Below are 23,367 nucleotides of genomic sequence, written 5' to 3'. Positions count from 1 at the left end.
TACAACCTATTCATTCATATAGTGTAATATCAATTCTATCGCAACAAAATTTAAATATTTAAAAAATAGTTACTCTCAAATACTACATATGATCAATCGACTAGTCCATAAAAGTCCACTAAATTGCGCACAAAATTGTTTGTTCAGGACACCGGAGAAATCAGCATAAAGATAGAAGAAGTTTTTTCAGGCAAATAAATCCATAGAAAGTTTTTTTTTGCAAAAATTAGTTTAGAGTCCAAAACAAAAAGGAAGGAAAGAAGTTTTTCCTTTTCCTAAAATTAGTTTCTTTTTCTGTTTAATGTTTTTTTGAATTTCCACATATTGAAACAACTTTTCTGTTTAAGTTACATTAGAACCTGTTCCACTACAAACTAAGAAAATATAATAACTCGAAATAAAACCTGAGACGGAGAGGTGAAAATGTTATTCTGCTTTTTTTGTCTTTTGAATACTCTTTTGTCAATAACGGTTTTAAAAAATCATTTCCTTTTATACAAAACTGCAATAGAGCCAACAAAATACCGGAAAAAAGCGTCAGCACCTTGGCGCAGATCTTGATTGAAACAGATAAAGAAAAAGAGAGAGTTTTAAGTCAAAATTGTTCTAATTTGGCGTGCAATTTCAGCTAGATTCTAAAAATATATTGAATACAGTTTCTAAACAAAAAATTAATTAACTTATAACTAACGATAACTAGCAATCGCTCAAATTGTATTTTATCTAATAAAGCACTATGACCTGATACCGAGTTCCATCTGTTTAAACCAGTTCTGTTGCGAATGCTCATTGACCGAATTTACTATAATGCGTCAATCGTTGAAAGTGGTTAGTCAGACATCAAACGTGTAAGTTTTTACTTAAGCAAACCAAAAAACAAGAACCGAAAAGTTAAATAAATTTACAAAACATAGACAAGAATTCGGGAAAGCATTCGAAGAGTCCTCTCTCTCTCTCAAGAAAACTTGTTTTTCAATTAACTGGTACCTACCAACGCCACTAGCAAACACTTAAAAATAAATCAGAATGATAGAAATTATTATAAAGAACTAACTGAGCTAAAAATGTGAAAAAAAAAATCAGAATAATTCCTTATATAAGACCAGTACCACTAACAAAAGAATTCTTTCTATGCGATTTAGACCACCAACAAAATGTAAGGCACACAACAAATGCGAGAAAAATTATCAATTTTGCGTCATTTTTCTCCGCAAAAACACTGTTTCATAGCAATTACAACGTACTTTTGTGGTAACTAATAAGTATTTTAAACAAATGGCTGCATTTGTGTTCCCATAAAATCGATAAAACAGAAATAGGGCCAAAAATAGCTAAAATTGCTTTGGATTATTATTTATAAATTATTAAAAACTAATCTGAACTTTGATAAATTTTTGTTACAACCTATTCATTCATATAGTGTAATATCAATTCTGTCGCAACAAAATTTAAATATTTAAAAAATAGTTACTCTCAAATACTACATATGATCAATCGACTAGTCCAAAAAAGTCCACTAAATTGCGCACAAAATTGTTTGTTCAGAACACCGGAGAAATCAGCATAAAGATAGAAGAAGTTTTTTCAGGCAAACAAATCCATAGAAAGTCTTTTTTTTGCAAAAATTAGTTTAGAGTCCAAAACAAAAAGGAAGGAAAGAAGTTTTTCCTTTTCCTAAAATTAGTTTCTTTTTCTGTTTAATGTTTTTTTGAATTTCCACATATTGAAACAACTTTTCTGTTTAAGTTACATTAGAACCTGTTCCACTACAAACTAAGAAAATATAATAACTCGAAATAAAACCTGAGACGGAGAGGTGAAAATATTATTCTGCTTTTTTTGTCTTTTGAATACTCTTTTGTCAATAACGGTTTTAAAAAATCATTTCCTTTTATACAAAACTGCAATAGAGCCAACAAATTACCGGAAAAAAGCGTCAGCACCTTGGCGCAGATCTTGATTGAAACAGATAAAGAAAGAGAGAGTTTTAAGTCAAAATTGTTCTAATTTGGCGTGCAATTTCAGCTAGATTCTAAAAATATATTGAATACAGTTTCTAAACAAAAAATTAATTAGCTTATAACTAACGATAACTAGCAATCGCTCAAATTGTATTTTATCTAATAATGCACTATGACCTGATACCGAGTTCCATCTGTTTAAACCAGTTCTGTTGAGAATGCTCATTGACCGAATTTACTATAATGCGTCAATCGTTGAAAGTGGTTAGTCAGACATCAAACGTGTAAGTTTTTACTTAAGCAAACCAAAAAACAAGAACCGAAAAGTTAAATAAATTTAAAAAACATACAAGAATTCGGGAAAGCATTCGAAGAGTCGTCTCTCTCTCTCTCAAGAAAACTTGTTTTTCAAATAACTGGTACCTACCAACGCCACTAGCAAACACTTAAAAATAAATCAGAATGATAGAAATTATTATAAAGAACCAACTGAGCTAAAAATGTGAAAAAAAATCAGAATAATTCCTTATATAAGACCCGTACAACTAACAAAAGAATTCTTTCTATGCGATTTAGACCACCAACAAAATGTAAGGCACACAACAAATGCGAGAAAAATTATCAATTTTGCGTCATTTTTCTCCGCAAAACACTGTTTCATAGCAATTACAACGTACTTTTGTGGTAACTAATAAGTATTTTAAACAAATGGCTGCATTTGTGTTCCCATAAAATCGATAAAACACAAATAGGGCCAAAAATAGCTAAAATTGCTTTGGATTATTATTTATAAATTATTAAAAACTAATCTGAACTTTGATAAATTTTTGTTACAACCTATTCATTCATATAGTGTAATATCAATTCTGTCGCAACAAAATTTAAATATTTAAAAAATCCCTTTACCTGCCTATTTTTTTCCTATATCACTGTAGTTTTTAAATAAAAATCGGAAGTAGTATCTAAGGGCTATAAAATGGTTTTTCTTTTCTGTTACGATGCGTCAACAAAAAGTGCAAATTGACCGGAAAAAAGGCAACCTCACAAATGTATTTCCTTTTCTTGAACTTTTGGAACAAAAATCCTGTTTTCTTTTCTGTAAAACCCATTTCTGTACAATTGTAGTAGTAAACTGTCATCGAGTTGAGACAGCCGCTTAAAAAACTTACTTTAGCTGCTTGAATGAGTGCGTAAGATTGCGCAAGAAGTCAATTGAAAAGTCAATTGAAGTCAATTGAGAAGTCAATTGAAACCGATTAGGCAAAAAGTCATTAAGAAAATTGATTCAAGAGACGACAAAAATTGCTTCATATGGGAACAAACCACTTTGAATCTTCAGAATCAGTTTCTCGTTTGACAAAAATACATTATTTATTTGAACATAAACTTTCAAACAAATAATGAATTTCTCCCATTTATAAATATATAAGAAAGTTATTATTAGCATATAACAAAGAACGTAGCATTCAATTATTATTAAATTTCTTCAAAATAAACTTTATTAACAAGACTGTCTTGATCTTGTCGAGGAATTGTAAGAACTTTTTTTTCGGTGAGTTCAATTCTTTTCAAAGATGAGATTTACTAACTTCCTATTGCCTGAAAAACATTTGGTCCGTAAGGCGTGGGCATAGTTGGTTACCAATTCTCACTAGCTCTCACAGTGATGTTTGTCCACACGAATCTCAAAATTCCACAGATTAAGAATTCAAATACCGTTAAAACGCCTTTTTCAGCCATTTTAATGTCAAATTCGTCCCTGCGTTTGCAGAAGTGAACGAGTTTTACAATATTCTTTGGAATCATATGAACGGGCAGAAAAACAAGCAATTAGTTCAGCCATATACTAATATCCCTTATTGAATTATAGATTTGGTGTGGCTATTATAGTAAAAAAAACTAGTTGATTAATTGGAGTATAAGTCCCCAGTTTAGACACAATAACGCACTTGTTTTCAAGGTATTCAATGGCTTTAGCGTCCACGGTAAAATTTCGATCACCAAATATCTTTGCTTGTCCTAAATTGAGTTGGAAGTTTTTTGACATTGTGCGCCAGTTTATTTAAATCCAGCTATTCTTTTTGATAAATCACTATTAACTGCTTTTCTATCTTAATTGAAAAAAGTTAGATTTGTTTCATTTGCATAACGAAAAGATAGATACTTCACGTAAGTGCGAAAGACCATTATATGAAGACAAAAAAGAACCCAGAAGGGAGTCCTGTGGTACACCGTATTGCAAATTGTTCCAATCTGCTCGGCACTATTCTAAATGCGGAACAGTAGTTGGTGACATTTCTTTGCAGTAGAGCTTTTCAGAAGCTGACCCGCTTTTATTGTATAGCCTAAACAGTTTTTCTTGTATAGCCTAAACTACTTTTGGCAGGTTCTTTATCAGGAGTTTGAACCGTACAAGGTTCTCCTCGTGATTCCTGTTTTTCCATTTCAGATGAGCATTATTGCGTTTACTTCTAATATTTTTAGGGAAATAGCAAACCAATTCGGCTGCGAGCTTGTCCAAGGACTTGTATTTTTAATCTAATCGTATTTTTAGCCTAATTGTTGTGATAAACTTATTAAATAGTTTCAGAGAACGAAGATGTCAGAGTCAAATGAAAAAGAACAGATGCCAGGACTTAGATACCATGACCAAACACCAGTTGCGAAAGCTGACAACAAGCGATTGCGAAGTGCCTTCAGTCCAACTGACGATAATGATAACAATGATGAACTAAAAAATACAATTCAAGAAGCCGTTGAATCAGCGATCCCGGGTATTGTGAAAATAATAGAAGAGCAGTTAATACAAAGCATCCAATCAGCGATAGATGAAAGGCTGAAGAAAGCAAAAGATGAGATAAAGAAGGAAGTCAATGAATCGATTTACTATGCTGAAGAAAGGTGCAATCTAAAAGCCAAATGTGAGAGCGAGCTTCTTGAATCTTACAACCGTCGCGAAAATGTTCGCATAATTGGATTACCCGAAGAAGTGTCAGATGACCCAGCAAAGAAGAATGATGAGGACTACGATAGGACGATTGAAAAAGCTGTCCATTTTGCTTCAGCTCTAGAGTCGAGCATAACATCGGATGATATCTCAATAGCTCACCGGCTCCCAAATTTCAATGGGCAACGACCTCGTCATGTGATTGTTCGTTTCACCAGACGGGTAGCAAAAATCAATTTATTGAAGAGTAAGAAAAACGCAGCAAACTTTGATCAGCTGAAACATGTAAGAATTTTCGAAGATATGACTGCACCTAGTTTAAAGTTCTTCAATCTCATGAAAGAGGACAGGAGAATTGAGAAAGTGTGGTCTAGAGAAGGAACTATTCATTATATTAAAAACGATGCTGCTGACAAAAAAGTGTATAAGATTCATTCCTTATATGATGGTGGTCAAAAGTTAGGTTATGATTTTTATACTGTCCAAAAGTGCTTTAATTCGTCTGAGTCTAGAGTTTTTACTGAAACAAGTAAAGAAAGTGGATCATAATTTTGAAAAAGAAAATGGTGCTACAAAAAGTTCTTTAAATACTATTTCAATTCTTCATTTAAATGTAAGATCTATCAAGCCACACTTTGATAAGTTGGAAGCACTAGTACTTGGTCTTGAGTCTCCACCAGAAGTTTTATGTTTAACAGAAACATGGCTAAGTGAAAACGATAATTTTAATGGATATTTGATCAATGGCTACAACCAATTCTTTGTAAAAAACCGAGATTCCGGTCGTGGTGGTGGTGTTATGATTCAAGTTAAAAGCAACTGTAGCTTGATAAAAATTTTTGACCTCAACTTTGAGGAGGCTATTTTTTCGGAAATATCAAAAGATGGTTATAACTTTAAAGTGGGGGTTATTTATAATAAACCAAGAACCAATAAAAAAGATTTCCTAGAGCAATTTGATTGTTTCCTGGAGCGAAATTCTACCAGCCATACTCCAGTGATCATCTGTGGCGATTTCAATATAAATGTCTTGGAAGATAACTTAATTACAAAAAATTATCAGAACGCTATCGAATCAAACGCGTACTATTTGAGTCCAAAAGAGCCTAAACGAGTGACACATTCTGCCTCTACATGTATAGACCATTTCGTGTACCAAAATATTGATGTAGATACGACTGAAGTACTGGAATATGAACATTTATCTGATCATTTTCCTGTTTCTCTGAGATGGAGAATAAAAACTGAAACCAAACCAACACGGCCTGTTTCTTTTAGAGATACTTCTTTTCTGAAAAACCCTAAAACAGTATCAGACTTTAAATCCAGTTTACTGCAACGCTAAGGAGAATGCTTTGATGAAACTGCTAATGTCAATGATGATTTTAATCTGTTCGCCAAAATATTTGCCAATGTTCTTGATGAAGTAGCCCCCATAATAACCTGTTCAAAAGCCACAACATCGCAACCAAAATGGTTTAACACCAAGTTAAAAAATCTAAGATCTCGGAAAAACAAGGCACACAAAAATTGGAAACAAAATAAAGACCCCTTGATTTTAAAGAAATTTAAGGATCTATGTAATCAATTTAAAAGCAATTTAGTTAAGACAAAACAGCAATTTTACTGGAGGAAGTTTGATTCATGTATTGGAGACTCAAGACAGACGTATAAGCTTTTAAAGGATATAAGTGGCAAGCATCTCAGTTCTTCGATTGTGCCTGCCCTCGACTCTTGTATAGAAAACTCGGCTCCTGAGATTGCCGAAAGTTTCAATAAATACTTCACCACAATTGCCCAAGAAGTCAACAAAACAATTAAACCCACCAATCTGCCAAAGGTACCGAAAGTTGAAAAGTCAATGTTTCTGTAAGATGTAAGTGAAAGTGAAATCAAATCAATTATTGATAATTTGGACAATAAATCTTCTTCAGGGGATGACTATATCAGCAACTTAATTATAAAAGCCTCATCTGATGCGGTGATTCCCTATCTGACTTATTTGGTAAATCTCTCATTTCAAAACGGCGAATTCCCCGAAGAGCTGCTTAAAGCGAAAGTTCTTCCACTTCATAAGGATGGACCTAAAACTTGTGAAAATAATTACAGGCCAATATCACTACTTATAGTTTGGAGTAAAATTTTTGAGAGGGCAATGTATGTAAGAATGTATGACTATCTTGAGCAGTTTTCTTTATTGTACCCCAAGCAATATGGTTTTCGATCGAAGCATTGTACCATTGATGCATTAGTGGAACTTGTTGAAAATATGAGAGTGAAGAATAAAAAAATGATCAGCTTTTTCCTTGATCTACGAAAAGCTTTTGATACTCTAGACCATTCCATCCTGCTTTATAAACTAGAAAGCTATGGATTTAGAGGGCAATGCTTGAAATGGTTACAGTCTTACCTTTCGAATCGGATCCAAAGGGTAGAAGTTAATAATATATCCTCTTCTTGGCAAAGTATAAATTGCTGTGTTCCACAAGGATCTATTCTTGGACCACTATTGTTTCTGATATACATAAATGACTTGCCATTTTCCTGTAAATCCCTACAAGTTTTACTATTTGCTGATGACACCAACCTAACTGCAATAAACAATGACGTGAAAGGTATAAAAGAGGACCTCTGTAACCTCAATGTTTGGCTAAATGCCAATAAGCTTGCAATTAACTTAACAAAAACTGTACAAATGAATTTAAAACCTAGTGCTTCCAACTCTGCTTTCAGCTTAAATCAAACTGTGATAAATTGTAAGCCTGTGTGTAAATATTTAGGTATTTATATTGATAATAAACTTTCGTTCCATTCACATGTTGATTATGTTACAAAGAGACTCGGTAAGCAGTGTGGAATCATTTCGAAATTGAGCACTACGTGCCCCGGTTTCAATTAATAAACTATTATCGTAGCAATGTTGCACCCATTATACAATATGGTATACTTGTATATGGTTGTTGTAGCTACAGTAGGCTAAATCCTATTTTTTCGCTGCAGAAAAAGATTCTAAAATTTGTCTATTTTCGTAACAGACGGGATCATTGCAATGATATCTTCTTTTCAAATGAAATTTTAACAGTATATGAGTTACATGTATATGAATTGCTTAAATTCGTATTACGATCAGTTGCTGGATTGCTTCAACAAATACTTCCCAGCAATTTATTCAATATGAAAGAAATCAAAAGATGCACTAGGTCTTCATCAAATCAGGTTTTATCTGAACCCATTTCTAGGACCAAAATAGAGAGGTTTTCTATAAAATACAGTGCCTCGAAACTCTTCAATCTCCTGCAAACCAACAATGTATTGCCAGAAAATATTAGTAAGTGTAATGCAAAAGAAATTAAAAAAATTTATCATGAAATCAAAAAAACGTACCTTTTACAAAACCAGGATTTGGTGAAACATATTTTTAATTTTTAGGAACCCAATACCTCAACCCGCTTGGCTGCATGCTACAGGACATCCAATTTTAGACCCTGATTCTGGGTGAAAAGTTTGACCCCTCTAGCTCTTCTAGAATGCGAGATAATGCATTTTTGTTATTTTTGTAAAAATTAAAAATTTCTAAAAAGACTTAAAAAAATTTTAATCTTAATAATTTAAAAAAAAAATTTTTTTTCTCCCTCGCTCTTCATACTTTAGAATGGATAAGTAGTCAATGCCTCTTGAGTCTATGGTATCAAAAAGCTTACCTGGAAAGATAGACAACATTTAATTTGCAGATTTTTGGAAATTAAAATATTTTTAATTTTTGAGTTTTTTTTGTGTTTTCGTTTTTAATATTTCGTGAATAGCCACGGGTAGGACAAGGCGGATCGAATGATCCCGTTACCTATGATTTCCGAGTCTCATTAACTTGTGCTGTGTTAATTTTACGTATTTACTGAGATTCTGATAAATAAATTCTTTCTTTCTTTCTTTCTTTAATCGGTGCACACGTATAAGTTAATTGAAAAAAAAATTTAAACGTATTGAAAACAACACTACAATTGAGATCCTTAGACTTTATCAAAATTAAAGCACCCACTAACTCAGAATGATAACCGTCTATAATTTTAGGTTTTATCAGAAACTTAAAATCCCGATACTCCGCTGGTTTTGATGCCGTATTTTTTTTTTGTGAAACAATAGGTGCTCCAAGATTTCAGATTTATACAGTTCTAAAATAATTACACTAAAATGATCAATGCACGTTTTACTTTCTTCTGCAACTCGTGTTGGCTCTTTATTTGTTTGAGGAAAACCATTTGAATGTATAAGTCTCATACATATATATTTTTTATTCGTAGAAAGTCAAAATTGATGCCGCCACATATTATAGTGAAAAGTTTTTCCCGTTGTTTTGCCCATTGTTCAAGTAGTTTGTCAAACCTTTCAAATATAATGATTTTATTGATGCCAGGGCATTGTAAATAACGCCGATAAACTTTTCCTCATTCACAATGCGCGAAATAGAGGATCCTTCAAATGAACTAATCTTAAGTTGATATTAATTTTTCTCCTTTGAATGAATCACACCTACGCCTATTTTAGTATTCCTATGTTTGTTAGTGCCAAATTTTTAGCCTTGCACTTGAAAACTTTCAAGGTCATCATCAGCAAGCAGCCATATGTGGTTGTGGTTTGATGGTAAGTATCAGTGCATCAAAATCAATAAGTGTTTCTTCAAAGAGCGAACATTTACATGTGGAACCTTGAAATCATCATCAGAAGCTAATTTAGAAATATTTACAAGGAAGCGAATTTAGAAGGAATCAACGATGGTTCGACTAAAAAGACAGCAGTCAGGCATAATTTGTTCTGGTATAGATCATGAAGTATGAGGCATCTTCTAGGAGTATAAGCCATCCTTGCTCTTTTATCAGGGGGATTAGGTTGAATATAACTGGTTATAGAGAATTTGTTATTGAACCAAGGAAATTCTGCTGCACCGGTGCTATGTCTCCGCGGTAGCGTATTGGTGTATGGATATTTCCGGGTACTAATTGAGCAGAGTTTTTAGCCTAGTTTGAGATTCCTTTCCATTGCAGTTATTATTTCTGAATTCGTTGAGTTCGTCCAGAAGCTTAACTTCCACCGCACTCGACTCAAGCATGTTGGTGTTGAACGTGTAAATCCGTTGCTGGTTTGTAAAGTTCGAAATTCCGTCCAAGCGAGCTTGGGCTTTGATTAGCTGATCGGTTGGATCTAGACATTGTTCGACCAACATAGGCCTTCTTTGACTGCTGGTCACTCCCTTCAGCCATTATTATCGACTCCAGACTAGATAACGCAGTGGCTATAGATAAATTCAAAAACAATGGGCGCATATTTTTCAGCGAGAAAGTGGATGGCACGTTGCAATTTGCATCAGTGCATCAAGATCAATAAGTGTTTCTTCAAAGAGCGAACATTTACATGTGGAACCTTGAAATCATCATCAGAAGCTAATTTAGAAATATTTACAAGGAAGCGAATTTAGAAGGAATCAACGATGGTTCGACTAAAAAGACAGCAGTCAGGCATAATTTGTTCTGGTATAGATCATGAAGTATGAGGCATCTTCTAGGAGTATAAGCCATCCTTGCTCTTTTATCAGGGGGATTAGGTTGAATATAACTGGTTATAGAGAATTTGTTATTGAACCAAGGAAATTCTGCTGCACCGGTGCTATGTCTCCGCGGTAGCGTATTGGTGTATGGATATTTCCGGGTACTAATTGAGCAGAGTTTTTAGCCTAGTTTGAGATTCCTTTCCATTGCAGTTATTATTTCTGAATTCGTTGAGTTCGTCCAGAAGCTTAACTTCCACCGCACTCGACTCAAGCATGTTGGTGTTGAACGTGTAAATCCGTTGCTGGTTTGTAAAGTTCGAAATTCCGTCCAAGCGAGCTTGGGCTTTGATTAGCTGATCGGTTGGATCTAGACATTGTTCGACCAACATAGGCCTTCTTTGACTGCTGGTCACTCCCTTCAGCCATTATTATCGACTCCAGACTAGATAACGCAGTGGCTATAGATAAATTCAAAAACAATGGGCGCATATTTTTCAGCGAGAAAGTGGATGGCACGTTGCAATTTGCATCAGTGCATCAAGATCAATAAATGTTTCTTCAAAGAGAGAACATTTACAAGTAGCACCTTGAATTCATCATCAGAAGCTAATTTAGAAATATTTACAAGGAAGCGAATTTAGAAGGAATTAACGATGGTTCGACTAAAAAAGACAGCAATCAGGCGCAATTTGTTCTGGTTTTAGATCTTGAAGTATGAGGCATCTTCTAGGAGTATAAGCCATCCTTGCTCTTTTATCAGGGGGATTAGGTTGAATATAACTGGTTATAGAGAATTTGTTATTGAACCAAGGAAATTCTGCTGCACCGGTGCTATGTCTCCGCGGTAGCGTATTGGTGTATGGATATTTCCGGGTACTAATTGAGCAGAGTTTTTAGCCTAGTTTGAGATTCCTTTCCATTGCAGTTATTATTTCTGAATTCGTTGAGTTCGTCCAGAAGCTTAACTTCCACCGCACTCGACTCAAGCATGTTGGTGTTGAACGTGTAAATCCGTTGCTGGTTTGTAAAGTTCGAAATTCCGTCCAAGCGAGCTTGGGCTTTGATTAGCTGATCGGTTGGATCTAGACATTGTTCGACCAACATAGGCCTTCTTTGACTGCTGGTCACTCCCTTCAGCCATTATTATCGACTCCAGACTAGATAACGCAGTGGCTATAGATAAATTCAAAAACAATGGGCGCATATTTTTCAGCGAGAAAGTGGATGGCACGTTGCAATTTGCATCAGTGCATCAAGATCAATAAATGTTTCTTCAAAGAGAGAACATTTACAAGTAGCACCTCGAATTCATCATCAGAAGCTAATTTAGAAATATTTACAAGGAAGCGAATTTAGAAGGAATCAACGATGGTTCGACTAAAAAGACAGCAGTCAGGCATAATTTGTTCTGGTATAGATCATGAAGTATGAGGCATCTTCTAGGAGTATAAGCCATCCTTGCTCTTTTATCAGGGGGATTAGGTTGAATATAACTGGTTATAGAGAATTTGTTATTGAACCAAGGAAATTCTGCTGCACCGGTGCTATGTCTCCGCGGTAGCGTATTGGTGTATGGATATTTCCGGGTACTAATTGAGCAGAGTTTTTAGCCTAGTTTGAGATTCCTTTCCATTGCAGTTATTATTTCTGAATTCGTTGAGTTCGTCCAGAAGCTTAACTTCCACCGCACTCGACTCAAGCATGTTGTTGTTGAACGCGTAAAACCGTTGCTGGCTGGCAAAGTGCGAAATTCCGTCCAATCGAGCTTGGGCTTTATTTAGCTCATCGGATGGCGCTAGACTTCCTTCGATCAACATAGGCCTTCTTTGACAGCTGGTCACTCCCTTTAGCCATGATTATCGACTCCAGACTAGATAACACATTGGCGATAGATAAATTCAAAATTAGGGGCGCAAACTTTTCAGCGAGAAAGTGGATGGCACGCTACAATTTGCACGGGTGGATATCGATTTGCAACCTATTTTTGATAAGCAATAGCATTTGCTAGCTCTGCTCAATCCATTCCCACGGCCATGTTTGTTAAAATAGGGCATTTTTTCTTGAGTATTTTTTAATTTCAAGACCTCTTTCTGTTAATTCATAGATGACATTTTCGTGTTGCACAAGCTTTTGCTCATTCATCTTCTGCGAAGTAGTATGTGTGTCTCTTATTGCGATTTGACCAGTTCTACAACTTCAAGCAAGCTGTTTTTATTCATGGTGGCGTTCAGTTCACTTTTCTCCACTGATCCTCATCATTTTCTCATTCGCCATCTTAAGCTATTTAATAAGTTTATTACAACAATTAGGTCAATTGTTTACTTGTCGATGCCAAAAATATTGATGGCAATTTGATTTTTGATTGAAGGCAATTAAAAAATACTGAAGGCAATTAAAAAGAAGGCAAGAATTTACTTCGCTATTAAGTAATTAATTAATCAATAGTGGGCAAAAGAAGAATCAAGCTTCCAGCAGGAGCTCACCCTGTGTAGTTTGGCGATTTTTAATTGGATGCAGTTTGGATCACAATGGAATCTTATGACCGAATAATTTGAGAATATTTAAAAAAGAACATGTATACGCTATTTAACGCATATTCCATAGCTGGGTTTCGTTTTATCAGCCAATTTTACATTTACTGACGTGAATTCCAACTAGCACGCACCAACAACACGTAGCGCCAAAAACAACAAAGGTGACCTATGCATTAGAACTTTTCTTCAGTCTCGAATATTTGTTTTCGAAACAGCCAACTAGCGTTATTCAATATTGAGAAGCCTTTCGATTAATTTACTACAAAGGTGGAGTTTCGAATGGTATCAGTTATGAAAAGAAGAGAAAAGAAAAAGTATTATTCCCCCTCCGCAGATTAAAATAGATTACAATAAACTACCTTACCCACCCCTTTTCGTCGCCCCAACATTTCTAATTTCCTTCTTATTTCCCCAACTCCATCAGCTCCTACTCACTATACTATCCTATCCGTCTTCGTTACAAGAAGTAATGGTAAAGCTCCCGTGGCTAAGGAAAGGAACAGAATCAAAGAGACAGGATAGAAAAGAATTGGCTATTTAGGAATTGAGGCAACTTGGTTCAGTAAGGCATCAGTTATAACTGGTAGTAATAAACTGGTTAATAAAATGCAGCAGGATGAGGACTGGGAGGCACGTGTTGTGGTGAATGGAGTCCGACTGTGTTTTATTCCATAAGGCAGACAGAGCAAAGAAAGGACAAATGGCTGATATTTCTCTCTCTTTCTTCAGGCTATCATTATCGATCAGGGGGTGCTACTGCTCAACATCCGTTCCAACTTACATGCAATGGTCCATATTACAGACTCTTTTGATATGCTCAAAGTAAAATCCATTAGCATCTGAAATTAAAAAAAAACCCGAAATGATAAATTTTGTCTCTATGTACACGTACCAAACCACAACTCGGGATGTCGAGGAAATTTACTCAACGCCGAAGTATTAATATCCCCTAATCATCCAAAATATACTTCATATGCAATCCATAATTTTACGAAGACTATCTCACAGAGTTATGACTGTCGTGTAAGCCGTAGTGCGTTGGAGAAAATTGAGCAACCATTGAAAGGGTTTTATTAAATCGTAGCCACCAAACCAAATCCTTGTTACTATCACGTGTGTTTATTTTCCCTTTTTGTCATTGTCAATTTTGCGGGAGTTTTTAAACGCACGATATTGCTGGTAACATTGACCTTCTGAACTTTAATGTGAGCATTACACAATAGAGTGATAAAAACATTAATTAAGAGTGGACTAAGAAACGAAGCAACGAAACCGATTAACCAGATCCAATAAGTGCAAGAACTTATGATTGAGAGCATTTACGTGTAAATATTTACGTTGCATGAAAGACATGAGACTTCCTCAAAGGCCTATTGTGTACATTTTCGGTTAACTTAGGATTTTTAATGTGAACTCAACTGATTTACAAAACCCTCTCGCTTGGTAATATTTCCGTTAAAAGCCTTCTTAACAGAGAATTTTTCAACTAGGCAAAGCAAAGCTCCCACTTACCGGCGTAGTTTGATTACATTTTCATTAGCATTTGATAATTAAAAGACTCTTTAAAAAAACAGAAAATGAATCAACTTTGCCTCAAATAAATAACCTCAAAAAATAACTACGAATACTTTAGAAGGCGCAAAAGTTGTTCAAGGCCTGATAAAAAGTGACTTAACTGAGAAGGACAAAATAGAATAGACGAGTCTGCTAAAAACTTCTCCAAGACAATAAACTCCTCATTTTATAGAAATTGAGTCTTGTGAAGCTTGTTATCAGAAAAAAAGAAGAACAATGCATGATGTGAAATACACCACACGAAAATGCTTCAGTGCAGGCTTCCTTAACTGAGAAATACAAACTTCTATCCCGTTAACAACTTTTATGAACTAGCGCTTCAGTTTCAATTCTGTGGTTTGTTTCTCATAATCTTGTAAATTACAAAGCTCACCAGTGTCTGCAATTTGTGGCCCCAGCCTCAAATAAAGAGTTAAATGATAAAGGCGTGAATAAATAGGGGTTAAATGATAGGAGGTTAAATTAATGGAGTGAAAAGTGGTACACCGGCTAATAATCATTACCATTTCTGAGTAAAAGCTCAACATTTAATTCCAAATAATTGAGCAAAAAAATTAAACATAGCGGGCAGATTGCCGGAAAATAGCCGCCGTTGACGCGCTTGATGCACATCGGCATTGATAAAGAAAAAGAGACGAATTGACTGATTTCTTTTATCTTTTCAGTTTCAAAAAGTGTTCTAATTTGGAGTGCAGTTTCAGTTAGATTCTAAAACTATACTTAATTCAGCTTCTAAACTGAAAGCTAATGAACTTAATGCCGATATCAGCTAGCAGACACTCTAATGAACTCTAATGAACCTAATTCTGAATGAATTAATCACCGGGCTTTATCGGATTAGCCCGTCTCTTTTGATCTTTTGACTTTGACAGTATTCACCATATTGCGTAATTGAATGCGTGAAAGAATGTAAAATCCATTCAGTTGAAAAAGTGAGTGAAGATAGTCAGAAGTCAAACGTGAAAATTGTGACTTATGTAAAACGAAAAACGTGATCAAAAGATAAAGCGAATTTTAAAAAAGGAAAGCGCCTAAATATTAGCCATTTGAGAGGCTGACGGCGGCTATCAATGAACAAAAGTTCAAATAGGATAAATTAAATACTATAGCCAGCAGACTGTCAGAATATCTGCGAAGAAATAGACTTGCGTGCCGTATAATAAAGATAGAAACAGATACAGATAAAGGTTGAAAAAATAACGACGCCGCTCAAAAAGCTAAGTAAAAAACATTCAGAGATAAATTAATAATGCTTTTCAAAATTCATTGCGCAGAAGCCTGTTCATTAGGGACCTTTATTAAACATATGAGTTCCTTTGACCTTACACTAATTCAAATTAAACTTAAGTTTTAAAGTGCAAAAGTCATTTTATTGAGTGAGGTAAGTCACGTATGATCAACACAACTTAAGTTTTAAAGTGCAAAAATCATTTTTATTGAGTGAGGTAAGTCACGTATGATCAAAACGTATGATCAAAACAAGTGAGAGGAAGAAGTCATTCAGAAAATTTGACTTTTCAGCTTTGCTGTGCGAACAAATGTTAACCGAAAAAAGAGCGTCAGACGACAAAACAAAAAAAAACAAGACCGCAATATAGCTCCGCTCAGCTTACAGCTTCGCAACTATAAAAGATTTCCTTCCTGCTTCACATTTTTAGCTGCAATTTAATTCAAGTGCCTCTTTAAAATTGGAAAACAAAAGAATTTATTTTTGCATAACCATGCTTAGTATAAGCTGAAATAACACATGCAAAAATTGATACAGGTCAGAGCAGACTTAGAAACGAACTAAGCTAAAAAAAACTTAGAATACAAATTAAATAAAAAAGCAAGTGAAATAAAGAATCATTTTGTATATACTGATTGGCCGCCTCGCTTCGTGAAGTTACATACCTTTTCATTAAAAATTTTTTAAAGTAATCTGCTGTACGAAAATAAAACAACCTAATCAAATCAAACTGAAATTGAATTGAAGTCAATGGGACAGTTATGGGAGTTATCCACGCCGCCACTACTTTAACATAACGGATAGATAGCCTGAACTTAAAATAGCCTGCGTTCAATTCGGTGTCGTGTTCCATGATGAATCCATGTTGTGATCGAAACAAAGATACTGAACGTGAAAAGTAAGTTAGCACCCCCTAGTTTTACAAAGCAAAAGTTCAATTTTCGGCGCAATATTATTCCATCTTACAGTCAAATTTCGAAGAAAATTTTTACATCATTGGTCCGCTTTACTAGTGGTCTAGCCTAATTTTAAATTTCAGATAATAAGCAAGGGTAACTTATCAGATACCTCAACCTGAAAGTGACGAATCTCATCCAAGTCTCACAACAACAAGAAGGTTGTCTGAAAAAGTGATATGTTTTCACATTTCTTCAACTATACGTTAAGCATTAAAGAGAGAAAAGTTTCAAACAAAATGTGATTTTGTGACAACTTTCTTTTTGTGAGACTTGAATGGTGTTCATTAATTTTACGTTGGGGTATCTGGTTAAGTTACCGTTGCGTATTATCTAAAATCAATAAGTAGGGAAGACCATCACTATTGGGGAATTAATGGTGTAAAAACTTTCTTCGAAACTTGATTGCAAGATGGAGTATTATGGCGTCAAAAATGGAAATTTTATTTTGTAAAACTAGGATGTGCTAAATTACTTTTGACGTTCAGTGTAATAAAGAATTAACAAGCAATATATAAAAAGTGTCAATGACATTTCTGATCCACAATTTATTTCGATTAGATAAGAAAACTGAACTCAGCCTTTAATGTGCCGGACAATAAACAATTTTACTCTATTTCGTTTCGCTGTTTTGACCTTCAATGTGTTAACTAACAAGAAACAAATTGCGGAATGAAATCTTATTTCCACTCGGTTAAAACAATTTTCCGAAATTCAACACAAAGAACAGAATGAAGTAAAGACCTAACTATGAGCTTTTGAAGAGTGTCTGAGAGTCAGTAACAATTATACTGAACGGCAAAAGTGAGTTATCGCCCGCTTAGTTTTATGAAGTAAAAATTCAAATTGTGAGGCAATGTTACTCCAACTTAAAATCAAATTTTGAGAACAATTTTTACACCAATGATCCCCTACACTAATCCTCTCGTCTATCTACAAAATCCAAATAAACGCAACGTTCACTTACGAGAAATCCCACGGTAAAGTTGACGAACACCATCCAAGATTCACAGTAAAATTAAACTTGTAATAAAATGTGATACGTTTTCAATTTTCTTCAACAATGACTTAGTTTGCAATTGTGTTAAACAATACAGAGAGAATTAACAGATGTAGCAGAGACAGATTTGAAAAATGTGATCATGTGACAACTTTATTTTTACTATGAAACTTGGATGGAGTTCATCAACTTTAATTTACCTTGGGATTTCTCATAAGTGGGCGTTTTATTTAAATTTCGTAGGTAGACGAGAGGACTAGTGTAGGGGATCAATTGTTTAAAAATTGTTTTCAAAAATTGATTTTAAGTCGGAGTAACATTGTCTCAAAACTGGAATTTTACTTCGTGAAAATAGGGGGTGCTAACTTAATTTTGCCGTGTAGTATACAAGACTTGATACAAGCAACCGTAAATCAAATACGAGCAAATGTGATAGCTTCATACACCTGCAGATGAGCAGAAATCAATTTAAGAGAGAGTGAGGAAAATATATTTTTTGAGAGTGAGGCACGTCATTTGTGACCAAAAAACTATTCAAGCAAATGAACAACAACTTATTCCAATAAGTGTGAAGATGAAGTCAGGCATGCAACTAAAAATTAGCATGAATGAAAGAACAAAGCTGATTTTGATGTCACATATTGATGACGTCATAGCTGATCAATGATTGCGACGTCATATGGTAGGAACAAAAATTTTGACGAAAAAAGCCCAACAATAGGGTGGAGTGGAGGAATTCAAGCCACCTACAATTTACCTTTCTACCGTACGTTTACTCCTATACAGTTCGGTGGGGGGAGGTAGTAGGAGTACTGGAGGAGGGCGGAGTATGTGTATGTGTGTGTTGATATTGGGGAGGGGAGTCAACCTTCAGGAACAGCCCTTCACACCACCAATTTATATCTCCTCGACAGTTTTAGTGAATCGCATGCTCCGAGACTAGTCAGACTCTAATAGAACTGCTCAGTTGCTTAATGCTTTCGGGATTTACCAATTTATCCTGTTTCTCAAGACGAAAATTCACGCAAAATGGTGGCAAAAAATTGATGGTACAAATGATTGCATGAAAAACGTACAGGACTAATATAATTATTTCAAACTTCACTTGGGAGCACTAAAATGCCCCGAACACTAAAAAACTTACAAATGCGTTCAAAAACAAAAAGTACGGGTCATTAAAATCATCGGCTTTGTTAAACAATTGTTCCATACTCCAACTTCAAAAACTTCAATTCCTCGTTCAACATAATCGGCAGACTGCCGGAAAATAGCCGGCACATATATTTATGACCCCGATTGAGATCGAAACAAAGAAAAATTGATTGTTTTACAGAAAATGTGAAAAGTGCATGCTATTTGGAATGGATTTTGTAGAAAGGCACTCTTTGGTTTCTTGCTGAGAGGAAACAGGGATTAATGTCGAAGCCGACCAACATTAGATCGGGTAACAAAGACTGTTCAGAACAAAAATCAAATACCAGGCATGTAAATCTGGTTTTTACAAGTTCATCCCGATTTTATTTTTGATTTCGTTTTCGATTATTAACTCGGCTCATTTAGGATTGCTTTGCTCAGATACTGTTGTTTGAAAGCGCATTGAGCAGACTTAGGGAAAAACAAAACTAGTTAAGCGAACTTACAAAGCTTTTACGCAAGATGCCAAAAAATCGGCCATATTAGGCAGAGCAAAACATATTACAGGGCGAAACAATTAAAAAACAGGAGCACATTAACAGCCTGCTGACATGAGAGAGGCTATTAACAAATAACCACAATGACAGAAACCGAATTTAATGTTGCTCGAAAGCTGAACATATAGCTCCAGACATCAGCCACAGAAACGATTAAGCAAAGAAATATTCCAATCAAAAACCCAAATTCGCCCAGTTACTTTAATTCTGTTTCACGCCATCTAATTCGAACCTATTGTGTCCAAGTCCTAAAAGTCAGTAAATTCAACATGAAGAAAAAAATCTGATTACTCCTTAAGAAGGAATTTCCATTAATTAAGCAAAACCTGTATATCCCCATTTATCAATAACACCCTGCATTTATCAATAACACCCTGCATTTCAAAAGTTATTATCAATAACACCCTGCATTTCAAAAGTTATTGAAATCCTAATCAGAGCAATTGGCAGAGTACTTACAAAAAAAAACAAATTTATAAGACATAAAACAGATCAAAACAAAATTGTAGCTGCTGCCATTCTAGACCTTTCAAAAGCATTCGACTCAATAAGCCATGTTATATTTTTAAAAAAAAGCTAGGAAGATTAGGTGTCGACTCTAAAACCATAAAATTAATAGATAGTTTCATCTCGGAGAGAAAACAAAGAGTTCTATTTAATAACGTAAATTCAGATGAGATTACTCTAGAACGTGGTGGTGTGCCTCAGGGGACAGTGCTTGGTCCTCTATTGTTTAGTATTTATATAAACGATCTGCGAGATCAAACTGATAAAAACTGCGAGGTGGTACAGTATGCAGATGACACATTACTCCTTGCTTCCGCTCCCATACAACAAGAGTGCAAAACAATTATAGAAAAAATGTAATTTTACTGACCAAATTTTTCAGAAGTCTAAAACTACAATTGAATCCATCAAAAACTGAATTCATACTATTCAGCCGCAAAAGAAATTTCAGCGAATCTGAATAAAAAAAACGGGAACGAAATTATTACAGAGTCCAAAAGCGTCAAGTATCTTGGGGTACATATTGACAAAAATCTGTTTCCAAGACGAAGTGAAGCATCTTTTAAAGAAAATAGCGCGTGGAATAAAAACAATTTATACACTCCGTAATCGGATACCAACGTTTCTAATGAAAACGGTTCTGAACGCATTTGCTATCAGCCATCTACACTATTCATTACTGTTAATCCAATCAATAGACAAAAACTTGCTTATATCGCTTGAAAAGCAACTAAATTCGGCCATTCGTGCTTGTTACTCTAGAAATAGAATGGACTCAACAAAAGATCTCAAGATAAAGCATTCTATTCTCCCTGTTGAAAATTTAAAAATGAAAAGAACCACTTATATGTGGAAACTGAGAAACTGTCTTTTACCCGCGTTTAATCCTTTAGATGTCACAACCTAGCCCACTTGGTGCATCAGACAAAACCTTAGAAGCTGTGACATATTTTTTTAATTCTATACGTCACACTCAAAAATTAGAACGTTCAATTATGAAAACTGCATCAAAGGATTGGAATTCACTTCCTAAAGTACTAAGGGGTTTGAAAAAAAACCTTCTCAAAAGAATTGAAAATTTTTTATATTAAATTTTTTTCTGATAGTAAACAAAATACAACTTATGGGTCGGTTAGTTGGAAATCTATCAGATTTAAAAAAGTTTACTAAACCACGACTCATGAATCAACACTACCTGGTCGAGCTAAGAATTAATTTAATTTAATTTAATTTCACTTATGTACTGAAATAAATAACCACACTCCAGGCAGTATTATAACAATTGTCAAACTCTCTGTTACTTGTTATGACTGTTATGGTTAATAAAGTGTTCTTTTTTTCTCGCGATGACGAAAAAATATATAAAAAAGTGTTACAAAACACTTCAAGGATTCCAGAAAATGTGTGCTCGCACCTAATGTTTCCACTCCTCTCATCCACCAAATTCTTCGCTTTCATATCTAACAAATAAAGCAGAGATTTAAAAAATATATAATAACAATTAAGGCAGATTATGTTTTGAGTGAATGTAATTGGCTGTAATTAAAACTCGGCTTACGAATAAGGATCGACATATACACCAGGGCAGTTAAAGCCATTATCTTTATTTATTTTTACTAGAAAGAAGCGAAATTGAGCTGAGTAACACATTTCTCACTTAGTTGAAAAATAAATCAACATCAACAAGAAATGTTTTCCAGAGCAGAAAAAAACAAGAAGCAAAAAAAACAATTAGGTCGGGTAAAACCTCGACTTTGCCAAAAAAAGTAAAATCAGATTCTGTATTCAACTTCTATCAAAAATTCAAACACTAAGATCCTTCAGAAAACAAAGCGTTCACTATCCAGTTCGTGTCTATTTAAGTCAAATATTAATTTTTTAAATAATATTTAATGAATGCGTTCAAAAAAATTATCAACCAATCGGCCAAAGATGTGCAGCATACATCAGCAAATAACGTCAGCAACATAAATATAGAACACAGAGTGATAGAAATTTAGCAAATAAGTCGTCCTTTGACTTGGTGAAGCGTAATCTGATGTTAAAAAAATTGAGGAAGACAACAACGTAATAACACAATTGATAACATTTTTGCGGCAACATCATTCTTTGATAGTGACCAAAACATAAAACGAAAATATAAACTGGAAAAAAAACTGGACAAGGTAAAACTCCCATTTCCTTGAAAAAGAATGATGTTAAACTGATCCCGACTAATACACTCAACAAATTCTCACCATTTACCACTAAAAACAAAAATGTTGCACAAAAACATATAGCAAAAATGTAAAAAAAAAAACATTTTGTCGCAACTCAAAACTTTAGTGTAGATTAGTGACATCAAAGTTAGAAAATATTTACCGTCAAATTAAAACACAATTAAGATAATTTAAAAGCACAATGTCAAAGTACACAGTTAATGAAAAATGCGAAGATCATTTCTTAACTATAAATACCCATAGGGTGACAAATAAAACAGCAAGCCAAATAAATACCAACAAAAATTGACAGATTCAGAACTTCAAGAATCAGTAATTCCAGATACAAAATGAAACCACTAAGCCTGCATTACAAATCTGATGAGACCTGCTATTATTGAGAATGAGACACAAGACAAAAAAGAGGGGCATTATTTGAGTATGAAAAACCAGTATCGAAGTCATAAAAAATTTCAAGGAAAACTAAAACTAATGAACAGGTTCACTTGCTAGAGGTACAGAGAGATTCCACAGGGAGATTTTTTGATAAGCAAGCAGTAAGCAAAATCAAAATATCACAAACAGTTCAAATACTTAGAGTGTCAAAGCCATAACACCATAAACTATTGACTGAAATTTCAAAATTTTCTACATACGTATTGAGAGAGCCCAACTGTCCTCTCGTAAATCGACCTTGTTGATCAGAGATCAAAAAGAACCAATACAGGAAGAACTCAAAAGTCACAAAAATTTTTGAGACCATATTGTCAAAAAAGAAAAAACAAGCTGTTTAAAACAAAAACTATATGATTCCAATCAGTCACATCAAAACTGTCAATGGGACCTGGGCCATTTTTAAGGAAACCAAGTGACAGGACAACAAAATACTACAAAAATATGAATAAAACATCACAAATAAGTTAGGAAAAACATTAAGAGTCGAAGCCATAAAAAACAAAAATGTTTTTTGTTTGAACAAAACGAAGTTTTGTTCAAACAAAAAATTAATTATCTCCAATTAAAAAGCAGTTTGAGAACAATTTACGCTCTGAAAATGCTCTTTTTATTCTAGCATTGCTCTTTTGATTCTCCCTCGCTTTAAAATTCTAGCGTTATCAAAATGACGGCTTGAAATTGACTTCTCATTGACGCTAAGAAGTCGAAAAGAAAAATGAAGATAATAAAAAAGGAGGGGTGCTTAAATTAACGGAAATATTTTCAATTATAA

General features: G+C 34.4%; 1 protein-coding gene across 1 annotated transcript in view; it reads right to left on the bottom strand.

The window, feature by feature from the left end:
- The window catches only part of LOC142344730 (adenylate cyclase type 9-like), an 80,228-nt gene extending 66,399 nt beyond the window's left edge, over positions 1–13,829 (bottom strand). The window contains exon 1 of the mRNA XM_075396609.1: positions 13,420–13,829. The gene's annotated coding sequence lies outside the window, so the exon portion shown is untranslated. The remainder of the gene's footprint in view (positions 1–13,419) is intronic.
- Between the last annotated feature and the right edge of the window lie 9,538 nt (positions 13,830–23,367).

This window comes from Convolutriloba macropyga, chromosome 8 (assembly GCF_964194025.1).
Source record: "Convolutriloba macropyga chromosome 8, txConMacr16.3, whole genome shotgun sequence".
Classification (NCBI taxonomy): domain Eukaryota; kingdom Metazoa; phylum Xenacoelomorpha; order Acoela; family Convolutidae; genus Convolutriloba; species Convolutriloba macropyga.
Note: the sequence above shows the minus strand (reverse complement) of the source record. Positions and strands in the feature narration are given on the sequence as shown.